This window comes from Lissotriton vulgaris, chromosome 8, assembly GCF_964263255.1.
Source record: "Lissotriton vulgaris chromosome 8, aLisVul1.2, whole genome shotgun sequence".
In the NCBI taxonomy this organism is placed as follows: domain Eukaryota; kingdom Metazoa; phylum Chordata; class Amphibia; order Caudata; family Salamandridae; genus Lissotriton; species Lissotriton vulgaris.
In genome coordinates, this window is record NC_141696.1 from 1,558,816,859 (window position 1) to 1,558,841,457 (window position 24,599).

The 24,599-nt window shown below is 46.6% G+C and overlaps 1 protein-coding gene and 1 pseudogene across 46 annotated transcripts in view; both read right to left on the bottom strand.

Moving 5' to 3' along the window:
- The window catches only part of LOC147700405 (uncharacterized), a 700,768-nt gene that overhangs the window by 23,554 nt on the left and 652,615 nt on the right, over positions 1-24,599 (bottom strand). The window lies entirely within an intron of this gene.
- LOC147700406 (uncharacterized) lies at positions 16,265-17,284 on the bottom strand (annotated as a pseudogene).

A 24,599-nucleotide genomic window follows, 5' to 3' on the forward strand; every position in this document is an offset into this window, starting at 1 on the left:
CTGATGATGATGCCATACCTCCCCCTGCAAGGGCAACAGCAGGAGTAGGAGCTGCGGCTAGACGGCAGAGCCGGTCTGAGATAACACAAAATTATTTCTAGGTAAGAAAAGTGCTCTCGCAACATATCTGTGTTTTGCAGGTGCTGTTTTTAATCAAAATTCAAACACCTTATTAGTGTGAAGACCCATGATATGTTACAGCACATTCATAGTACTGTGTCATTATGTGAAAGAACAACCATATGTGTAATGAACATAGGGGAAATTAGTGCAATGTAAATGTTCACTTTTTACGGTGGCGGCTAGGTGCAGGGCAGTGTTCAGATTCCAAGCTGTCCAAGACAGGTGTAGTAGCAGCACCATGTCTGCCACTTCTGCGCTGCATGACTTGCGATGTTGGTGTTGGATTGTTGCTACTCCTGCTGGAGGTGTCCTCACTGTCTGCAGAAGCCAATAGGGTGCTGGCACCAGAGTTGGCAGTTTGTAGTATTTCAACTGCACTTGTAACTTGATCCAGGCCTCTGGCTATATTTTGAGTGCATTGGCTCATCTCCCTCTGCAAGGTAATGCTGGGCCTAGTAAAGTTTGAAGTGACTGTACATAGGCGGTTAATGGCCTTAGTATAGCTATGCATCCTCTCATGTGCACGATGAGCAGCCCTGTTTCTGGATGTCTCTGTGCGCTCAAGTGTCATGCATAATTTTTCAATTGCAGCTGCCATTGACTTCATGCCCTCGCTCATGTTTTGTTGGTTGTTGTGGAGTCTTGTAAGCTGCCTATTAATGGACCTTAGTGCCTTGTGTTGTAGGCGCTGTACATCAAGCATATCCTGCTCTAAACCAGCAAACACTGTGGGTGTCTCAGGATGAACACTGCTGCTCCTGGATCGATCAACACTGTATGCTAGTGTCGTCTTTGTGTTTGATGTTGGACTTGGCTCTCAACAGGGACCACTTTGTCTTGGCCACTGTCTCTTGTATCCCCTTGAAGGTCATTGTCATCATCCAAAGAAGGCAGAGGGGCCACATGTCTGCGCTTACTACGCACAATTGGAGTGGACACATTGTCATCACTTGTTTCAGCTTCTGCCTCAGAGCCAATATGAACTGGTGAATCCTCTCCCTCTACGGAATCCCTTGGTGCCCTTGATTGTGCTTTGGATGTAGAGTGAGACATATGAGTTTGTGTTTTTTTCTGAATCTTAAAACAAATAAAGCTTTCTGTTTTGCACTTCTGACAATCCTGACACTCATTTTGTCTACAAACTGCACCACAATGTGGGCCACTGTTTCATTGCTGCCAGATTAAAACTATACTTTGTAAGACTACAACTCCCATGATGCATTTCTTTATGTTGGTTATGCAGTGTACCTGCACTTCAAATGGTCTAACCCTATATACATGTATCTAAACTGTGAGCATGCACCACCTAGTAAACTTTAACTATGACACATGAATCTTACCTTGAGCACTTGCAGTATTTATTTATTTATTTATGAGCTTATAAAGCGCACTTATGCCCAAGGGCGTTTTGGCGCTGCATACTGACTCCGGAGCTAGACGGGGGGCTAATCCATAAATAACCAGGTCTTGAGCCCCTTTTGGAATGAAAGAAGCTCAGACGCCTTTCTGAGATGCCCCGGCAAGTTGTTCCAAGCTTTTGCAGCACAGACGAAGAAGCTAATTCCTCCACATCTGGCCTTTTTTACACGAGGCACCACCACAAATCTGCCTTCGGCTGATCGAAGCGCTCTGCCCGGCACATACCATTTTATCCCACTGCTCAGAAACTCTGGGCCTGTACCCTTCAGTGCCTTGAAAACTGTGCACAGAGCCTTGAACTGAGCACGTCTAGGTATTGGCAGCCAGTGTAATTGCCTAAGCCCCTCACGCACTGAAACAAACCTAGGGATCCCGAGCAAAAGTCTTGCAGCCGCGTTTTGAACCAGCTGCAGTCTGTATTCATGCTTCTTTCTCTTTTTTTTATGTTTCTTTTTATTAAAGCAAGGCAACAATAAAACACATCAGTGCACAGAACAGACGAGGGTCATCTACAATGTCAACATGCGATAGAATAAGAATTAGATGGGGGAGGAGTGAGGGGGGGAGTTACGGGGTACATATATCATAAATATTGACTTCGAAGGGTCATGGGGAAAGTGGGACGTCAGAGATTATATTCGCAGGCGGTACACATATGTTTCCCCTATACTGATTCCAAGAACCCCAAATACTGTTCCACTTTCGAGGGCGGCCCCTAGCCAAATACACAGTTTTTTCACGAAACATGCACCAGTCCATACTTTCTTTCCACCCCTCTATAGTTGGCGGTCTTTGGGATCCCCACTGCTGTGCTATGTTTCGTTTGGCAATCATGGCCCCCAGAGTAACCCATTGGGTCTGTGCGGTATTCAGATCAGTAGGCTCCCAGATATTCAGCAAACATCTCCTAGCTTCCGGCAAGAGAGCCACACCTGTCACTTCCTGCATTACGTCATGGACGGTGACCCAGTATTCTACCATATACCGACATTCCCATATGATATGGAGGAACGTCCCCAATTGACCACATCCCCGCTGACACAGACCATCCACCGTTAAACCCATTCTGATCAAACGTGGACCCGTGACGTAAACCCTGTGCAGTATTTTCAGCTGGACAAGTCTCAGCCGTGCCGGAATTGCAACCTCCTTCGGGGAGAAGATTGCCGATTGCCAGTCCTCGTCATCAATTTCGAGGCCGTCCCGGGTCCATTTATCCCTTAGTTCTACTAAAAGGTCAGCTCTATGATTAATCAGTTTCTTATAAACGAGCGAAATGGTGCTATCAGGCACATGGCCATCTAGTATGCGGTCCTCCAATGCGGTTGCCTCCGGTATCTCTTCCCCTTCGGGGAATACTGATTTCAGTGCATGACAAAGCTGCACATAACGGAAGTACTCAATCAATTCGTATTCAGCTTGTAATGTAGCGAATGACTTAACCTTTCCCTTCGCCCAGAGGTTGCCCACAGTGGAGATCCCTATAAGGTCCCATTTATCAAAACCCTTCGTATTCCATAGTCTACCAAATCTCTCCGAGCCGAAGAGCGGGGTCGCCAAGGTCAAACGATCTTTCCATCCAAGCGAACTAGTAGCATTGTGCCATATACGTACAGCCACCCTGGTCGGTCCAGTCAGAATCTTCTCTACTGACCTAGTGTACAACGCTCTGTTATAATTGCCTCAGGAAGTGTCAATCTATCCATGGCATAGCCGGGATCCGATTCGGACCCGTAAGTACCATGGTTAATAGCCCCCAACTGCGATGCCCAATAGTATCTCTTGATATCAGGAAGAGCGATTCCCCGTCATACCACGGGAGCATCAGTTTGGCTAATGCTATACGTGGTCTAACCTCCCACAACAAATTTCGTTGCAAACCCTCCAATTCTCGAAAATAACTGGCCGGTACAACATCAAGAGTATTTTGGAGGGCGTAAAGAAAACAATGGAGCGACGTCATTTTAAAAAGGGCAGCTCGTCCTAACATTGAATGCGGTAATTTCTTCCAGCCTGCCACATCTCTTTTTAGCCGAGCCAACGGAGGGAGAAGGTTTTTCTCATATCTGATTGCGGGATCCATAGAAACATAGACCCCGAGATATTTGAACCCCTCTTTTGCAATTTGAATGGGGCAGTTACAAGGCAGAATGGGGGCGTCGCCACATAGAACATAGAGATAGGATTTCGCCCAATTTATGATCAATTCTGAATTTCTACCATAGGAGGCCAAAACATCACAAAGCACATTCAAGGACTTCCTAGGAGAGGTCAAATAGAGTAATATATCGTCTGCATACAAAAAAAATCAGATCTTCAGACTGCGGAGACCAACAAATACCCTTGATCGAAGGTTCCCAGTGGAGCCAAACTGTGAGAGGTTCGAGGGCCAGCGAAAACAAAAAAGGAGAGAGCGGGCAGCCCTGTCTAGTGCCCCGCCCAAGACAAAATGGCACTGAGACTCGACTGTTGACGACAACCTGATCGAGAGGCTCAGTGTATAGAAGACGCACCCAGCTAAGGAATTCCAGACCAAATCCAAACTTAGCCAAAACAGCCCACAAATATGGCCATTCCACTGTGTCAAACGCCATTTTCACATCAAGCGACGCTATTATTGCCGGCTCTCGCAATGTATACTCCCTCGCTAGAACCCAATGCAATCTCCTCAGGTTCAATGCCGTATTCCTATGCGGGATGAAGCCCGACTGGTCGGGATGTACAAGCTCACTAATGACTTTGATCAATCTGTTGGATAATAGTTTGGCCAAAATCTTGGGTTCCGAATTCAACAACGAGATCGGCCTGTACGAAGCACATCTGTTTCTAGGCTTCCCCTCTTTATGTATCACCACTATCGATGCTAGTCTCTGTTCCCGGGGGAGCAGACCACACTCACGGGATTCCAAAAACATATCTCTCAAATAGGGAGCAATCTTGTCTGGTCTAAGCTTGTATAGCTCAATAGGGAGACCATTTGGACCCATTGCTTTGCCTGAGTTTGGGGAACGCACTGCTAAGGCCACCTCATTTGCGGTAATCTTACCATCCATGAGGTCACGATCTTCCACAGTTAGACAAGGAAGTTGAATGTCCCGCAACAGAAAACACGAATCTTCCTCCGGTCTCTCCGAGACGGAAGAGTAAATAGTACGAAAGTGATCAGCAAAACAGTCCACTATCTCCTGTGGGTCGGTTATACACGTTCCACTATTCGTCTCAACCTCTGGAACTACCCGACCAGCTCTATCTTTCTTATCCAACCAGGCAATTCATTTACCAGCCTTAGCACCAACGTCATAGAGACAACCTTGTTGTTCCCGACTCAGGGCTTTCGCACTGTCCGTAATCAAGGTCTTATATTCAAGCTGCTTCAGTTGCAAGACATGCAATCTAGCGCGGGTCACCTCCTGTTCCAGTTCCATTTCTATGTTAGCTATTTCGGCCTCAACTCTAACTACATCCTCCTCTTTCTGCTTTTTGACTCCCGCAATAAGGGACAAAGCCTGACCCTGGAGCACAGTCTTAAAAGCCTACCATAGCGAGATCGACGAGGAAACCGAACCCTCATTCTCATGGAAATAATGCTCCAACGCTTTTAACAAGTCTTTTCGAATCTTTGGATTACGCAGATACCACAGATTAATGGGGGCAACCCTACCTCCAGAGCCAGGAGCCAACTCAAATTTAAGCAAGAGCGACGAGTGATCCGAGATATCTCTGGCCAAATGCTTAATCTCCACAACATACGATGCCTGGGCTGCGGGCACAAGAACAGTCTATCCGTGAAAGACTACCATGGGCGCCTGAGTGGAAGGTGTATTGCTGCTGACCGGAGTGAAATAATCTCCAACTATCAACTAGACCCAGCGTCTCAAAGTCCGGCAGCCATCTATGAGCGCTCCTCACAACCCTAGACGGATACCTGTCCAGATCGCCAGAGACTACCGCGTTGAAATCACCACCCAGGATCAATATTCCACTAGGAAGATCCAACACAATCTTCCCCAAATCAACAAAAGTCGTAGACTGCAGACCAGGAGGAACATAAATTGAAACCAGGGAGAGAATACGTCCCTCCCACCATCCAGAGACAGCAGCATAGCGTCCCCTATCATCCAGAACAACAGATTGCACTTCTAACGGAAGAGAATTCTTGATGAGTATTCCAACTCCTCGGGATCCAGACGTGAAACCAGCGTGAGCCACTAGTCGGTACCCTTTCCTATTCATCGCCTTACACACATTTCCTACCTAAAGGAGTTTCCTGAAGTAAAACCACATCAGGAGAATGTCTTTTAAGAAATTGCAAAACCACACTGCGCTTGATTTTATCCCCCAACCCATTCACATTCCAGCTCAACACCCGTAACCCCCTACCCCCATCATGAAAGAAAAAGAAGACCCAACCATCCTCCGAATACAGCACCATAGAGAAGCAATCTGGAAATACAATGCCTTGCAAAAACACGAACAAAACAAAACAAATAAACATTTCCCCCCACCACCACATAAACATCCCGTTACACTACCCCCCTCCCTGCACCCCTGCCTACGACTATAGAGCCACCCCAACTTGCAGTGTGCCTGTCACCCCCACATCTAGACTAAACTACAAAAAGTATGTCTGAGGAGGAAAGAGACCCCCCCAATAGCCCGTTGACCCCCCACTTGTACTGCGTGCAACCGTTGATCTTGAATATGACAACATTACAACAATAGTCCGCCCCCTAATTGTTCCCAGCTACCAGAGCGATAATGTTCATTCTTGCTCCTGCAAACCCCCTTCCTCTTCTCCGCTCTGTCTCTGGGGTTCTCGCTGGGCAGATAAAGTGTCCAACCAGTCTGCAGTGGTCTCCGGCTTGTCATAGAAGTAAACCCTCTCTTCGTATTCAATTCTCAGCTTAGCCGGATAGAGCATAGCGTATTTGAGTCCCATATCGCAAAGCCTTCTTTTCACCCCCATAAAACTCAGTCTCTGCTTCTGGACAGCCTGCGTGAAGTCCCTGAAATTAAATATTTGCGCTATCAAGGGCCGGGGTGGGGCACCGACACGCGGTCTCCCTCCAGGAATTCTGTGTGCCCCCTCGACGGTGAAGAACTTGCTCAGGCCTTTAGGCACAAGGTGGTTGGTAATGAGACCCTCCACAAAGAGTTCAGCCGCTTGCCCTTCCGCCTTTTCCGGCACTCCAATGATATGTATGTTATTCCTCCGAGCCCTCCCTTCAAAATCTTCCAGTCGACGGACCACGAGTTCACTAGAGGCCCTCAGATTCCGAACCTCAGTCTGCAAGTCTGTGACGTCATCCGCGAGGCTCGATGTTTTGATGTCCAAAGATTTCACCTTTTCACTAGTTTTAGTGAGGTCCGTCCGAATCAAGTTAACCTCAATGTACACTGTGTCCAGTTTATGGGCAAGGGTCTCCATCTTCTGTCCAAGAGAGGACTTGATCCCATCAATGGCGGCCATCACATCCTGCAATGTCGGCTCAGCCTCCAGGGCAAAGGCGTCCTTCACGCCTCCTTGTGACCTCCCAGGTCCACTAGGTGATCCCTTAGTTTGAGCGTATCGGTCCATAATGTTCATTTGGGTGTACCCACCCCGTCTAGTGGGCTTCGATTTCTGCTTGTCCCCCTCCGGCTTGGTCGCCATGTCCGGACGATCCCTGTTCGTCGTCCTATTCAGGGGGGCAGCCCTACGGACTCGTCGTTGACAGACGGTATCGAGTCTCCCAAACGTTCAGATCTTTTAGAATAGTCGATCAGAAATCCGTGGCATTGCAGCGCTCATTAAGCCGAATTAAGGGAAGGTCACGTCAGCCGCACCGACTTGATAATCGGCCAAGCACTTCGTTTTCAAGTCCTTAGGCCTTCACCCCAGTGAGCTGTCCACACTGCCTGGCACACCGACACCAACAGGGGTGTCCGATCACAAAAGTGTATCCAGGCTAGAATGCAGCGCCCGATAGTCAAAATCAAAAGTGAAAGCAAAGATCAGACCGGCCACTTCCAGGTCACAACACCGTTGTTGTTGAGTTACGCCTCGGGCACTATGCCAACTCAAGCGCCGGGCATCCGAGAGGAATAGGCCGCAAACTCTCCGACCCTACAACTTTGGTCTCCGGGGTCCGTTCGGGATGCAGTTTAAGCATTCAACTCTTCTTTGGTTCCGCTGCAACAATCACTCCACAGTAGTCAGGATTAGTGGCAGGATATATTCGGGAGGTTACGGGGGTCTCGGGAGCTCTGTGCTCTCGCGGCCATCTTGGATGCGCGCAAAGCTCCTCCCCATGCTTCTTTCTCAAATTGGGATACAGGCTATTGCAGTAGTCCAAACGCGACAGTGTGAGGGTAGTAACAGCCGTCCTAAAGCCCTCCACTGGTAGAAAGCATTTTATCTTCCTTAGTATCCTAAGGATATGAAAACAGGATGATACTACACCACTGACCTGGTCTCAATAGTCCAAGTTTTGGTCAATAATCACCCCCAAATTTCTGGCCTTCCCAGAAGGGATGGGTGGATTTCCCAAAGCCTCTGGCCACATATCCGGAGTCCAAATATTTGGATTGTTTCCAAACAAAATTAACTCAGTCTTCCCGGCATTTAATTTGAGACAATTTGAGGCCATCCAATCCGCCACACTCTTCAGGCAGTCATGACATCTCGCAGTCATGTTCACTCGAGACCCTTGTTGTAATAACACAATTTGAGTGTCATCTGCGTATGATGTAAGTTGCAGACCGAAAGCCCTTATCAAGTCCGCCAGTGGGCTGACATAAATATTAAAGAGCGTGGGGCTCAAAGAAGGTCAGAGCTGTCAATATGGGACACTCCACTGACACTCTCAGGCAGCAGAGTGGCCACCACAAGTTCTTCATGTGGTGTAGGTTGCTCTGCTGTTAGGTTCCACCTCCTGTCTTGTGTGCCTCCTATATCCTTTCAGCCACCCTTTCTTTGGACCTCTGGCGCATGTCATACCATCTTTTTCTGAGTTCTTCGATGGTACGGGTGGCGACACCCACAGCATTCACCTTTTCTTGGATATCCAGCCAGATTTTCCTTTTTCCGGATTCAGGTACTTTCAATGCTTTTTTCCCAAAAAGCAGTTCATGGCTGCACACCATCTCCTCTATTTAGATTTCCTGCTCTTTTTCAGAAAACGTATGTTGTCTTTTTCTCTTTTCACCAGCCATTCCCTCCTGTGTGCTCTGGGACTCCATTTCACAGCTAGCAGGTCTATTCAGCTTCCAAACACAATCCTAACTGCCACTGGGTGTGGCTCAGGCAAGCAGGTGCAGGTGATCCCTTCCTCTTCATGGCTGTGATGTCATCATCCTGCTCCTGCTTTGCAGATTCCTGTTTTTTGCGATTTCTTAATTTGCGAATTTCGCAAAATGAGAAATCGCAAGGGATTCTGAGAATTTTTTTCGATTTTTAGGAAATCGCAAAAAAAAAGAAAAATCGCAATTTTTTACATATATCCCGTTTTGCAAATCTGCAACTGCTAATCGCAAAATATCGCAATTACAGATTCGCAAAACGAAATCTTGATACATCTGCCCCTAAGTCATTTTAGCAAAGTTTCCAAGTCCTCGCAAAAAATGTATTTCATGACATATGAAGAGAGTGAACATCCTGAGTGTATCTCAGAGATTACTAGTCTTTTGTGTGTTGGTGATACTAAGTGCAAAAGTTTTCCTAGTGATAAAATATTAATAAATGGTATGGAAATTTCCATGCTCATAGATTCATGTGCCTGGTATAGTATCATAGGCAGTAAGAACTAGAGGAAAGGTTTATGTGGCCACTAAAGGTGTGTCCATTCTTGGTTGGCCCCAACAACAAGCAATGGGTATAACGCTAGATCCTAATGCTATGGCACCTGTTTATATTGTACCCCCTGACTGTGAGGAGTTTACTAATGAATTGAGAAGCAGATTTCCTTCCATCTTCACTGATAATTTATAGGAATTTGTACATTTTCAACACAAAATCATTCTTAAGGAGGGCACACTTCCTGTCAGACACAGGGTAAGAAATGTATCATTAGCGTATCGAGATAAATTGAAAATGATTTTGTCTGATTTAGTTAAAACAAATGATTGAGCCTACAGAATCCTCTCCATGGGTTTCTCCAATTGTTTTATCCCTTAAGAGCAATGGCGATCTTCGTCTATGTGCGGACCTTCATAGTTTGAATAAGGAGATATGGATCGATAGACACCCTTTACCCCACATACATGAGCTAATTTCCACACTTTCTGGTGCCTGTGTTTTTTCCACTATAGATCTAGCTAGTGCCTATCACCAGGTAGTTTTACACGAAGAGTCCAAATTTCTAACAACCTTTGTTACACCTGAAGGTATGTTTCAGTTTTGCCGTATGCCGTTTGGTCTAGCCAGTGCTGCGTCTGTTTTCCAAAGGCTCATGAAAGAAGTCCTGGAAGGGTGTTCGGGTGCTATTGCCTTCCAGGATGACATTCTAATTGTTGGGAAGGACTATGAGGAACATGACAAGAACTTGGAAATGGTATTGAAATGTGTACAAAAGAAAGGCCTAACCTTAAAATTTTCTAAATGCAAGTTTAGACAAAATAAAGTGGAATATTTGGGACATGAAATTTCCAGTAATGGGATTAAGCCCAAGCTTAATCATATCCAAAGCATTTCTAATGCTCCTGTCCCACAAAGACAGAACGAGTGTCGTTTTAGGGTTAACAGAGTTGTACAGTAAATTTGTACAAGATTACTCTTCTAAAGTCCATCCTTTGAGATCTATGTTAAAGAAAAATGTAAAATTCACATGGAACAAAGAACAACAATGTGCTTTTGAACTTCTAAAAAAAGAAATTGTTAATGCACCATTTTAAAAACCTTTTGAAGTCAGAAGTGATTGTATTGTAACTGTGGATGCTAGCAATGTGGGTTTAGGCTCTGTATTAATACAGAAAAACAAAGGTGAAGAATATGTTTCATATGCATCCAGAACGTTACGTGGCGCAGAATACAATTATTCTACCATTGAAAAAGAGTTACTAGCATGTACTTGGGCTGTGCAACATTTTTGTCAATTTTTGTGGGGTGCTAAATTTAGTTTACGAACGGACCACAAGCCTTTAATCAATATGTTAGCTGCTGGTTGTGGTAGAACACTTACTGCTCAGTTTGCACGTCTGGCCGCCAAATGACAAGAATTTCAGTGTGTGGTTCAGTATGTTCCTGGACGTTTAAATGTTCATGCTGACTACATGTCTCAGTTACCTTTGCCCGACACACATGATTCTGCTAACAATAGTGTTGATTTTGATGTTGCATACACAATTGATTATATCAATGGTGGAAACACCAATGTTTCGTCTGATATCATTTGTGAATCTGAGTGGAAAGTTGCTATGTGTGAGGATGGTACGTTATCTAATATTGTAAAATTTCTGCAAGTGTGTTGGCCTGAAGAAAGGAAATTAACTGGTGATCTTTTGTCTTTTTGCAAGATCAAAGATGAACTGTTGGCCCATGGTTTTGTAACAAGAGGGGATACAATTGTTCCACCCTTTAAGATAAGAGAAAAAAATATTTCCATGGCTCCTGAAGGACATATGGGCATGTCCAGCACCAAAAGACGCATTAGAGAATTCTATTGGTGGCTGGGTGTTGATGGAATGGTCGATAAGTGGGTCAGACTATGTTCTCCTTGTTCTAAAAGCGACAATTCAGTCAAACCATTGTCGGCGGATGTTGCCTCTATTGAGTATGTTTTAAGTCCATGGAAGAAACTTGGCATTGACATTATCGGTCCACTTGGCTTGTCTCCTAATAAGGATGTGTATGCATTAATTCTAATTGATTATTTCTCAAAATGGTTTGAGTGGAAAGTTGTGGAGAAAATTGTCTCCACACAAGTAATTGAATTTTTGGATTAAGTTTTTTGCCGTGAAGGTATTCCTGCAGAAACAGTTTCTGACAATGGTCCCCAATTTGTTAGCAAAGAGATTGGCTTGTTTCTTGAAAGGTGTGGTACAGTGCATAAAAGAGTGTCCAATTATAACCCTCAAGACAATGGTCAAGTAGAACGCTTCAATAGAGTTATTAAAGACTATCCAATTGGCTATAAAAAGTGGTTTGGAGTGGAAAAAGACTTAACGTGCTACTTTGTTGTCGTATCGTACTTCTCCGAATTCTGTCACAGGTTTGTCTCCATTTGAGATGTTGCGAGGTAGGAAACCTGGTTCTAAACTCTTACCTTGGTGGATGAAAATTAAAACTTCAAATGATTCTACCATTGATCTTTCACAGGTCTGGGAAAGGGTTCAGAAATATCAAGAGAAAATGCAAGGTAATGTTTCACGATATGGCAATCATAGTTAAAAAATTAAAGTGGGGGATTTTGCACGTGTCAAATTTGGTGGTTTTTCTGGCAAAAAGTGGGCCAAATGGTCTGATCTTTGTAAAGTACTGGAAGGTTTCAGTAAAGTGGTAAGAGTAGATGGTGGGAAGATCTGGAATTTCAGACGTATTTCTTTATGTAAAGTTGCTAATTCACAAACAGTTTCTCAATCCATTTCTTCCAAATTTACAGATGAAAACGAATATGATTCTGTTATGCTAGATACATTTGAGAATGTCATACCTACTCCTAATGCATTGGAGTCAGGTTCTATAAGTGTAGGCAATCATCAAGATTCAGCCCCTTTCATATCTTGTAACAATAACGCTGATTTTTGTGATGACATTGCGGAATATGGAAGCAGTGTGAGTTAAGAAAAAGTTCTCACATTAAGCATACTTCAAATTGAAATATTTTGTTCATTATTAACTGTTGTTTGTATTTCTACATTTAAAAATAAAATAAAAATGTTTTATAGGGGGAAGGTGTGTAGTATTCCTAGTTAGAATATTCTGGTTTAGAATGTTATTGTTCTTGCTGGGTGTACGTTCTGTAAGTGGGAGTTGGCAGAGAGAAGAAAGCTCTTGATCAAGCGTGGATGTAGAAGCTGTCTACTGTGAATAAGGATTAGTTACTTACCTGTAATCCTAGTTCTCATCCAGGGGTATACTCATCAAAGTCATAATCTATGAATATTCCCCGCCCATGTGCGAGATCCCGGAGCATATAGAAAATTCATATAAATATATATGTATTCATATGTGAAAACATATATTTGCAGCCTAGAACATTTCCAAACTGGCAAACCTGAAGCAAAATTACATAAATTACACACAGCTGTACTCTCCCAACCCCTAAGGAAGAAAGAGAGCAGTAAACATTTGCATAGAACAATGCTTTATTGCCATAGGAAAACCTGTAATTGCAGTACAAAGAAACCAAGAAAGACTGATACCTTGCCTTTAAGGCATTAGAGTAGGGGTACCTTTCCTTTAAGAATCTGAAGGCGACCCCCTGCTCCCAAGATGCACCACAGGTGGCAGTTGGGTCAGTTCTTTTTGGAGGTGCATAACACCTGAGTAAATCCATAGAAACATCTCATAACTTTATGATTATGCTCGTCCGGGGAGGTGGGCGGGAGTTTATGACTTTGATGAGTATACCCCTGGATGAGAACTAGGATTACAGGTAAGAAACTAATCCTTCTCATCCAGGGGATACTCATTAATAGTCATAATCTATGAATAGATTAGCAAGCTCAAACCCAAAGTCTCGCGGACGAGCAAGTAAGTATACAGTAAGACATGCATAAACTTCCCATTCCAAATGCAATCATGCAAATAAATTTCTCAAAGAGGCCTGTCCCACTTAAGCATCAATCAGCCTGTGCATCTGAATCTAGGCAATAATGGCGGGTAAAGGTATGTACGGAACGAATGCAGATTTCAGAGATTGGAATATTACGAAGGAGAGCCTTAGTAGAAGCTTTCCCTCTAGTAGAGTGTGCATGAGGTCTACAGCATCAATCAGCCTGTGCATCTGAATCTAGGCAATAATGGCGGGTAAAGGTATGTACGGAACGAATGCAGATTTCAGAGATTGGAATATTACGAAGGAGAGCCCTAGTAGAAGCTTTCCCTCTAGTAGAGTGTGCATGAGGTCTACCTTGTAAAGCTTTGTCAGCTAATTGATAAGACAAGGCGATACAGGTGACAATCCAGCGAGAAATAGATCTTTTTGAGGCTGACAGACCAGTATTAGTCGACCCATAATTAACAAAAAGCCGGTCAGACTTCCCAAGTGGAAGGGTTTTTGCCAGGTAAAACTTCAGTACCTCCAGAGATCTAGAGAGTGTAAAGACCTCTCCCGGGGAGTGGTAGGTTGAGGAAAAAAGGTAGGCAGGGTGATAGACTGATTGATATGAAAGTCTGAGACTACCTTGGGCAGGAAGCCTGGATGTGTCCTCAGTACCACCCGGTTGGCGTGAAACACTGTGTAAGGTTCCTTAAAACACAGGGCCTGGATTTCGCTAACCCTACGGGCAGAGGTAATCGCCACGAAGAAGGCAGCTTTCCATGTCAAGTGCTGCAAAGAAGCCTTGTGTATAGGCTCGAAAGGAGCACCCATCAATTTAGTAAGCACGATGTTAAGCTCCCAGGGAGGGGAGGGGGGCCTCACTGGTGGAAACACTTTCTTAAGTCCCTCCTAGAAATCTTTGAGTACAGGCATAAGGAAGAATGATGTCTGGGAAGGTGACTTCCTATAGGCGGTGATGGCCGCTAAGTGAGCTCTGATAGAGGGATACTTGAGGCCTGACTTGCTAAATGCAAAAGATAGGGTAGAATCACCTGCTCCTGACAGTGTATAGGGTCAAGAGAGTAGTCAAGACACCACATGAAAAATCTCTTCCACTTGAAAGCATAAGACTTCCTAGTGGAGGGGCTCTTAGCTTCCTTAAGAATGTTCATGCAGTCTGCTGAAAGGTCTAGGTGGCCATACTGGATGACCTCAGGAGCCATGCCGTCAAGCGAAACACCTTCCCCTGGTCCTCGGTTAACAAGTCTGGAAGGCAAGAAAGTCGCCGGTGAGGGACTTCCGACAGCTGGAGGAGATCCGGGTACCACCACTGGCGTGGCCACTCCAGCGCTATCAGGATCATCCTGGTGTTGGTCCTGTGGGATTTCTGAATCACCGCCGGGATCAGAGGCAGGGGAGGAAAAACGTACAGCAATGTCTGCGACCAGCTGACAAAAGTGCGTTCCCCTTGAGCCCTGTTGGACGTGAAGACGGGGCATTTTGCGTTTGCCGCATCTGCCAACAGGTCTATATCTGGTACGCCCCATTGTCGAAACACCTCCTGTGTGACCTCTTCGTTGAGCACCCAATCGTGCGCTTCTACGAAGTCTCTGATTAGGCAGTCCGCCTGGACATTCTGGATTCCTGGTAGATGAACTGCCACGGTGGATAGGCCTCTTGCCAGGAGCCAGTGCCAAATGACCTGGTGCCTCCCTGCTTGTTCAACTAGAACATGGTTGTCGTGTTGTCCGTCTGAACTTGAATGTAATTGGTGCGCTGAGAAGGATATAGGGATTTGAGAGCCAAGAAGACGGCTCGAAGCTCCAGGAAGTTGATATGGTACCCTCGCTCTACTTCGGACCAGAGACCCTGAACCTGAAGCTGGTCCATATGAACACCCCAGCCCTGCAGAGAGGCATCCGTGACCACTGACTGAGATGGGGGAGGTCGATGAAATGGAACTCCCCGCAGAAGGTGGGAACGTTTCATCCACCATCTGATTGAGTCTCTGGCACTTTGTTGAAGAGACAGTCTTCCCAGTAACCTGACCTCGGAGACCATTGATCCTCGAGAGCCTGCTGCAGAGGCCTCATGTGAAGGCGTGCATTGGGTGCGATGTAGATACACGAGGCCATCGATCACAGGAGAGAGGACACTTGTCTGGCTGCGGGACTGTGAGTGTCCAGCAGGAGACTACACTTCAGAAGCATGGATGACAACCTCTCCTCCGAAGGACACACGTTTGCATGCACAGAGTCTAGGGAAGGGCCCAGGTAGTGAATCCGTTTGGAAGGATTGAGTACTGACTTTTTGAAGTTGACCTGCAACCCCAATGAGCTCATCAGGTTGATACAGAGCGATAGATGGTTCTGAAGCAGCGCAGGAGTGGAGCTTTTCAGAAGCCAATCGTCTAGATAGGGAAAGCCGAAGATCTTCCGCCTGCGGAGAAAATCAGCCACCACCGCCATGCACTTGGAGAATGTCCGTGGGGCGGATTTGAGGCCAAACGGAAGCACTCGATACTGGTAGTGATGACGCCCAATTCGAAACCTGAGAAACTTTCGATGCTTGAATGAGACAGGTATGTGAAAGTACGCATCCTGCAGGTCGATGGCACACATCCAGTCTCCCTGATGAAGATGTGGGAAGATCTGGTGCAGGGCTAGCATGCGAAAATGTTCTTTTCTGATGAACCTGTTGAGTAGACTTAGATCAAGAATGGGCCTGAATTCTTTGGCTACTCCTCTTTTTAGAATGAGAAAGTAGCGGGTGTACACTTCTTGATTTCTCTGTATGGGAGGGACCTCCTCTATGTCCTTCTTCTTGAGAAGGACAGAAACCTCGTCCTGCAGCAGTTGACTGTGGAATCGGGAAAGGTGCTTTAGTTGAGGAAAAACTTGCGGAGAAGGTGACTTGAACCTCAGCAAGTAACCATGCTGCACATTACACCCATCTGTCCTTTGTTATGGATCTCCACTCTTCCAGATGATGATACACTCCCTCCCACCGGAGTGGCGAACAGTTGAGGAGGAAGCAACAGATCAGGGCTTGGGAGGCTGCTTGGAGCCAGACTGCTGCTTGTTGTTGTTCCCTCTGCCAGGGTGTCTTTGCTGAAACTGGGACTTTTGCTGTGTTTGGGATGACCATTGAGGGGTTTGAACCCTCTGCTGGTAAGATCGTTTGTCCCCCTGTCGAAAGCGCTTTTTAAATTCTTTATGCTTCTCCAAACCCACAGCTTTAACAGTGTCCATTTCCGATTTCATCTTGGTCATCTCGTCGTCGGCGTGAGACCCACATAGAGATGTGCCATTAAAGGGGAGGTTCAAGATCTTCTTCTGAGCCTCCGGCTTGAGGCCTGCGGGGCGGAGCCACGCCGAACGCCGTGAGCAGATTCCATGGGAGTAGCCATGGGCCGCTAGGTCGGAAACATCCGCCGCGGCGCTGATGACCAGGTTGGCAACGAGCCCTCCCTCCTGCAGGATCTCGACAAAGTCCTGCCGTTCTTCCTTAGGAAGCTTCACCGTGAAGCGAGTGGGGGAGTCCCAGAGCGACCAGTCGTACCTGCTGAGCAGAGCAGAGGCACTGGCCACCTTCATATATGAAGCTGAGGTGTTACATGCTTTTCTTCCAAACGAATCCATGAGTTTGCTGTCCTTTTCCGGGGGAACCGAGGATGAGGTGGAAGCAGAATGGGATTTCATGGCAGCTGCCACGATGACTGAGTCAGCTGGTGGGCCCCCCCTGAGGAAGAAGGGGTCCTCTGCAGGAGCCTTATACTTCTTGGTGATTCCAGACGGTACAGAACCCACCGTCGCAGGCGTGAGGAAGGTAGCCATAGCCGGTTCAATGAAGCCAGGCACCAGAGGCAGCAGAGGTCTGGGAGCTGTCCGGTGATGAAGGGTATCAAAGATTACTGAAGTGGGTACCACAGGGGTGTGCAGAGAGATGTTAAGCTTCTTTGACCCCCTACCCAGCACATCCATAAAGGTCGCAATATCATCTATAGGTGAGACTCATGAAGGAGGAGTAGAAGAGAAGGTCGGAGAGTAGTCCCGGACCATAGATCTCGGAGAACAGGACCACGTCGGAGGTCTTGTGCGTCCTCTCTTATGGGGCCTGTCGTGATGACGGCTGTGTTGACCCCTGGACCTAGACCGATGTCTAAAAGGAGATCTAGGCTTGGGGAAAGATCTTGGGCGGGCCGGTGTTCTTGACCGTGCTGGAGATAGTGATCTGGCATGAGATCTAGGCCTGGGTGAAGGTCTTGGCCTCCGAGGAGGAGACTTGGATTGTCTGACCGGAGTGCTTATCCGTGGACCAGACGGTGAAAATGTGTGGGAGTAATCAGAGCCCGGACTACTGTGACTGCCTGACATAGCCCCCTGAGGACAGTGAGATGCCACACTATGTGATCTGTCCGCAGATTTGGGGGAAGCTTCTGGAGAGATCTCCACTATGTTCAACCCAGGAGATGAAGATCTGTCTCCTGATGATCTGGACCCAGGTGACTCCACAATAACCTCGACCTCCTCTCGGGAGCTTCGATGTCGATGAGGTTTGTGTGAAAATCGTTGTCGAGTGAGGCCTTGATGCTCTCGACGTCGAACGTCCTCGTCGTGGTGACCTCGACTGCGATCTTCGGCGTCGAGTTCTCGACAACGACCTCCTTCGACGTCGTGTCGACGGTGACCTTTCCTGACGTCGCCTCGACGTCGAATGGTGGGATCTGGAAGCCGTCATAACTCTCGATGCTGACCCCCCTCGTGGGCGGCGTAGAGGGTCTCAACGTCGACGGAAGCCTAGACGCCGACGGAGACTTGGACATGCCAGCAGCCACAGACTTCGAGCCCGAAGTGTGGCGTCTCGACGCCAACTTACTTGGATGTGGCGGAGACTCGCGACGTCACGATGGTGATCCAGAAGAACGTCTGGGCCTCTTCGACGGCGACTTTGATGGTGATCCTGGTCCTCCCTTCCTCTTTTTGGGGGCAGGAGAGGCGGAACGTCGCCGTTTTTGGCCATGCTTGCTTGAAGACGACGTCCTGGGTCCACCATGGCCACCCACCTGATGACTTTTGTCTTTCTCCAACATGGCATGGAGTCTGATACGTTCTCTATCACAAAGGGTTCGTCTGGAGAACTTCTGACAATGGTGGCACTGGTCAGGATTGTGTGCAGATGGAAGGCACACAATACACACTGAGTGTGGGTCAGCCAGTGCCATTTTCTTGTCACAAGAAGGACACTTCTGGAATAAAGCAGGCATTCTGACAGAAAAATTTAAGTGGAATTCCACATAAAACCAAGCAGAAGACTCAATAAACCAGAAGATGTCATTTTTCTGAAAAAATTCACTCAAACTAAACAAATTCAGTCAAAAACTGAAGAGCTCAAGCTCCAGGATCCTCACAGAAGGAGCCGGAAAAAAGAACTGACCCAACTGCCACCTGTGGTGCATCTCAGATCTTAAAGGCACGGTACCCCTGCTCTAATGCCTTAAAGGCAAGGTGTCAGTATTTCTTTGTACTCTACTGCTGCCTACTGGCAAATGCCTACAATTACAGGTTTTTCTATGGCAATAAAGAATTGTTCTATGCAAATGTTTACTACTCTCTTTCTTCCTTAGGGGTTGGGAGAGTACAACTGTGTTATGATAATTTATGTAATTTTGCGGCAGGTTTGCCAGTTTGGAAATGTTCTAGGCTGCAAATATATGTTTTCACATATGTATACATATATATTTATATATATTTTCTATATGCTCCGGGATCCCGCACATGGGCGGGGATTATTCATAGATTATAACTATTGATGAGCATCCCCTGGATGAGAAACTATGTTCTTCTATGAACCTGTGTACCAAATTACTTCACAATCTGTCTCAATGGATAGAAGTATCAGTAGAGAGGACAGTTTCTCTTCATACCCTACTTTCCCCACCTTTTATCCTGGGGGAGATGTTCGGAGAGAGGCCACTCTCTCCGCACACTCTAATATGCACACTTGTTGCCCTGGGGAGAGGTGTCTATGGAGTGCCCAGTCTCTCCCTACAGGATACTTTGCACACATACCACACTGACAAGTAATCCTCCCCCCCCTTCCTAAGCGCCTTGAGACCCCCTGGGTATGTAGTGCGCTATATAAATTCTTTGACTTGACTTGACTTGACTTGGGGAGAAGTCTTAGCGGAGAGCCTCTACACACAGACTACTATACACAGCTGTCAACCTGGGGAGACGTGTTAGGGGAGAAGTCAGTCCCTCCCCAAACCAGACTATGCACATTCGCTGTACACCCTTGTGCAAACACCTGTCATCCAGAGAGAGGTCTCAGCTGAGAGGCTTGTCCCTCTCCACACACTACTACACATACTTGTCACACTGTTGAGGAGGTGCTAGCAGAAAGGCAAGGCCGTGCAACGCCACTCCCCTTGGAAGGGATGTGTACAGACAGGATACTTCCTCTCCACATCTTTGTTAGCAGAGTTAACTATAACTTGCGTCCCTGCTATAGATTGCTTATGACCTCACATATTACATCACTCAAGACATCTCAAATGACATCACTGATGACATCTCAAATGAAATCATTGATGACATCACTTATGACATCATCCAATGAGTGTTTTGTTTTATAGTTTACATAGTGGTGGGTGACTATCACATTTTTGTACCTAATTTTGTACAGCTTGTGTCCAGCTAATGGGTGTGTTTACAAAACGCATGTTCTCCTAATTCATCATAGGTGAGTAGAGGTTTTGAACATGTTATAAATCTTTGTATTGAAGAGTAACTCTGTGAGTACTTGCGTTCCGTATGTTCCACAAAAGTGTTTTGGTACTGCAGAAAAAGTTTCCAACAGGGCAAAGAATAGACGTACTATATAGTAAAGGCCTGATTTAGATCTTGGCGGTCTTACTGCCGTCCCAAGTACTCCTTCAGCTAACGGCAGACATCCACCCATATTGAGATGTTGCAGCTACAGGCAGGAGACCGTGCGGGCGGCAGTCTTTCAGCTAGTGGACAGCACTTCGCCACCACCAGGCTGACGGTCTTGCACCAAGTCTATTTAGATGTTCCCGTTGTGCTGGAGGTGCTAGAGTGGTGATGAGTTGATGGTGGGAGGCTATGGGGGTGCGAAGATAGGTAAGTACTAATTTTGTTTTAACATATAAAAACATATATGTTGTGTATGGTGTATGAAGGTGGATACCGGACTATGGTTACCCCAGAATTTTTGCCTAGTGTTTAGCTGGTTTTCGACTTAGTTGGCCTGGGATCCTGCTAATCAGGGCCCCAGGCTATCTGCTCTCACTGTAAAATGGACTCCATGTACTTTAGGTACATCTCCAATTGGACATTGGGTCACCTTATGAGCCCCTGTACAGTGTACTATAGGTACCCAGGGCATAGGTGCATCCAAGTCCTACCAGGGGCTGCAGCATATCTTTTGCCACCCCTGGCTGGCCATCCAAACTGACACAACAGTTATGTCGTACTCTCGAGAAAACCTGGAGAAAAAACCCAACCACGGACAACCTGACCACCTTCAAGGACGCCACCCGCAAACACCACCAATTGATCCGATCCACCAAGAAATCAGCATTCAAAGATCGACTCGACAACAACGTCCACAACAGCAAGGAACTATTCAACATCGTCAAAGAATTTACCAACCCCACCACCGGCACCAACAACATCACCCCCTCCCAAGACCTCTGCGACTCTTTATCCTCTTTCTTCCACAACAAAATCGCCGACATACATAACAGCTTTGAAAACCAGTCCGAAGAACAGTCCACTCCACCCACCTCCGCACCAAAACAGCACTCTCACAACCTTTGCGCCTGGAACCCAATCACTACTGGAGACACCATCCGCCTGATGAATTCCATCCACTCAGGCTCACCAACCGACCCATGTCCCCATCACATCTTCAACAAAGCAGACTCCATCCTCGCACCCCACCTCCGCGATCTCATCAACTGTTCCTTCAACTCTGCTACCTTCCCGGAAAACTGGAAACATGCCGAACTCAGCGCCCTTCTGAAGAAACCCACAGCAGACCCCTCTGAACTTAAGAACTACCGCCCCATCTCACTCCTCCCATTCCCTGCCAAAGTCATTGAGAAAGCAGTCAATCAGCTCGCCTCCTTCCTTGAATCCAACACTTCACTCGATCCCTCACAATCCGGCTTCCGAGCCAAACACAGCACCGAAACCGCCCTCATCGCTGCCACAGACGACATCCGAACGCTACTGGACAACGGAGAAACAGTTGCCCTCATCCTACTTGACCTTTCCACCGCCTTCGACACAGTCTGTCATAGCACCCTCATACAACGCCTCAGCAACGTCGGAATACAAGGAAAAGCGCTGGACTGGATCATCTCGTTCCTCGCCGGAAGAACCCAGAGAGTCCGCCTCCCCCCATTCAAATCAGAGGCCACCGAAGTCATCTGCGGCGTACCACAAGGATCTTCACTCAGTCCCACCCTCTTCAACGTTTACATGAGTCCCCTCGCACGACAACACAACCTCAACATCATCTCCTACGCCGACGACACCCAGCTGATCCTCTCCCTCACCAAAGACCCAAACACCGCCAAAACCAATCTACATGAAGGAATGAAAGAAGTAGCCGAATGGATGAAGAACAGCCGTTTAAAACTAAACTCGGACAAAACGGAAGTCCTCATCTTAGGATCATCTCCCTCTGCCTGGGACAACTCATGGTGGCCACCGGCCCTGGGTGCATCACCCATACCTACAGATCACACACGTAACCTGGGCTTCATCCTAGATTCCTCCCTCTCGATGACCAGACAAGTCAACGCCGTCTCATCTTCATGCTTCAACATCCTACGTATGCTCAAAAAAATCTTCCGTTGGATCCCCACCGAAACAAGAAAGACGGTCACCCACGCACTGGTCACCAGCCGGCTGGATTATGGAAATACCCTTTACGCCGGAACCACAGCCAAACTTCAGAAAAAACTCCAACGCATCCAAAACGCCTCAGCCAGACTCATACTGGACATCACCCGTCAAGCTCACATTTCCGGCCACCTGAAAGACCTCCACTGGCTCCCTCTCAACAAGAGAATAACATTCCGTCTCCTCACCCACGCACACAAGGCCCTCTACGACCTAGGACCCGATTGCCTCAACACGCGACTGTCCTTACACCCAGCCGCCAACTACGCTCATCCAATCAAGCCCTTGCCGCAATTCCGCGCATCCAGAGATCTACCATGGGAGGAAGATCCTTTTCCTACTTAGCGGCCAAAATCTGGAATTCTCTCCCCACCCACCTCCGCCTTACACAGAACCACCTCTTCTTCAGAAAGCAGCTAAAAACCTGGCTATTCGATAAGTAATACACCCACCCTCCCTCAAGCGCCTTGAGACCCTCTGGGTGAGTAGTGCGCTATACAAATTCCTGAACTTGAACTTGGAGGCAGAGTGCTTGGTTTTATGTGAGATGAGGCTCTAGCATGAGCTGAGCCTGTCTGCAGCTTTCGGAACCATGTCCTTATAGCTGTTCTTGGATATGGCCATTGTAAAAAACATGGCATAATATTGACAAATTTACTAGGGAGAGAATGCACGAAGGAACCACAAAAACCAATAAATTGTAAAAAACTATATGTCATTTAATAAGTATACAAATATTCATATTAAAAACAATTGGTAAAAAACAAAAATTCAAATGAGTTATATAAGAAACAAACATACAATTTTCATACAATACATAAAAATTATATAAAAAGGTATTATGACAGTGGCAATCAATATTGTTCGACGCGCGTTTCGGCGTTATGGGGAACGCCTTCCTCAGGAGCCACAAATAAAATCTGAAAAACCATAGTTAATTTACAATTAATCAAAACATGTAGATATCTATTTTATTCCAAAATAACATTCCAATATACAAGAATATTTAAAAACAAGAGAAGAAACGGGCTCCTGAGAAAGGCGTTCCCCATAACGCCGAAACGCGCGTCGAACAATATTGATTGCCACTGTCATAATACCTTTTTATATAATTTTTATGTATTGTATGAAAATTGTATGTTTGTTTCTTATATAACTCATTTGAATTTTTGTTTTTTACCAATTGTTTTTAATATGAATATTTGTATACTTATTAAATGACATAGTTTTTTACAATTTATTGGTTTTTGTGGTTACTTTTTACACTTTCTATTGCCCTGTATTAAGAATTAGTATTCCGAACAGGGGGTCCTTGTTATTTACATTGCTAGGATATGGCCATACCCTATACTCTTAAGTGCATTATGAACCTCGCGGTTAAATGCCAACTCTGGTTTGGCTTTATCAAAACATGTCCTGTAAGGTCTCATACGCTTTGGAATACTACCCCCTCGCCGACGGGGATAGCATTCCACCCTTCTAGAGGGAGAAGACATGTTGTTCCTACTAATCCCGGTTAAAGTTAACAGAGCCTCAGCATCACAAAATGGATGCTGCTGCCACAGACACAAGTCTGACCTCCTGCTGCTGGGAGTCCTTCCAGCGAGGGAGGCTTGGACAATAGGTTTCCTGTCTTGGGAGGTGCTAGCACCACCCCAGACAGGCTCTAGTGTATTGGGGCAGGGAGGGCTGAAAGAAACGAGACACTGGCTGGAACCCACAAGGTGTGCCATGCATAGTCCAGTTCAAACCGGTGCTGGGGCACTCCGGACAAAGGGAAAGGGGTGTAACCACCCCCTTCCCTGGTCCCACCCATAGGAGGGACCTAGCAGGTAATCCAGCCCCTAGATTTGGTATATAGGTAGGAGCTGAGTCCCAAGACTTTAGATTAATCCTGACTGAAACTTGTAACGAAACTCTGGACCTTCGACGTTCTACTTGAAGATAGAAGACTGATGAATCTCCCTTGTGGTCAAGGAGTGACCACCCTGCACAAGCAGGCATCATTAAGCGATCAACGGTTTGCTTTGTCTTCGCTCCCGCCGGAGCCCGAACACAGAGCCTGACAAGACCCGGACTTCCAAACTTCCTTCAGCCCGATCCACAGCCACAGCAAAGCTGAGACCCGTGGAGGCGACGTGAGACCGGCCATCTTGGAAAGCCAGCGAATTGCTTTCCGTGCAACTTCTGAGGCACCCTCGAAGTTGTGCATTAGGGATTGAGAAGCCCCAGCCCCGAGCATCATCTGCACCAAAGATCAGCCCGCCACACTCGAGTGCTGTGTGGGGCCCTTTTGCATTTTTCTGCTCGACGCGTCTGTCCAGTCACTTGCCCGTTGGCTAGTGGCCTCTGTGACGAAGAAATCTTGAATCTACACCACTGGTCTGGTTGCTCCAGACTGGCCCTCGCTCCCCTGAAAAGGAGCAGCCCATCAGACCTT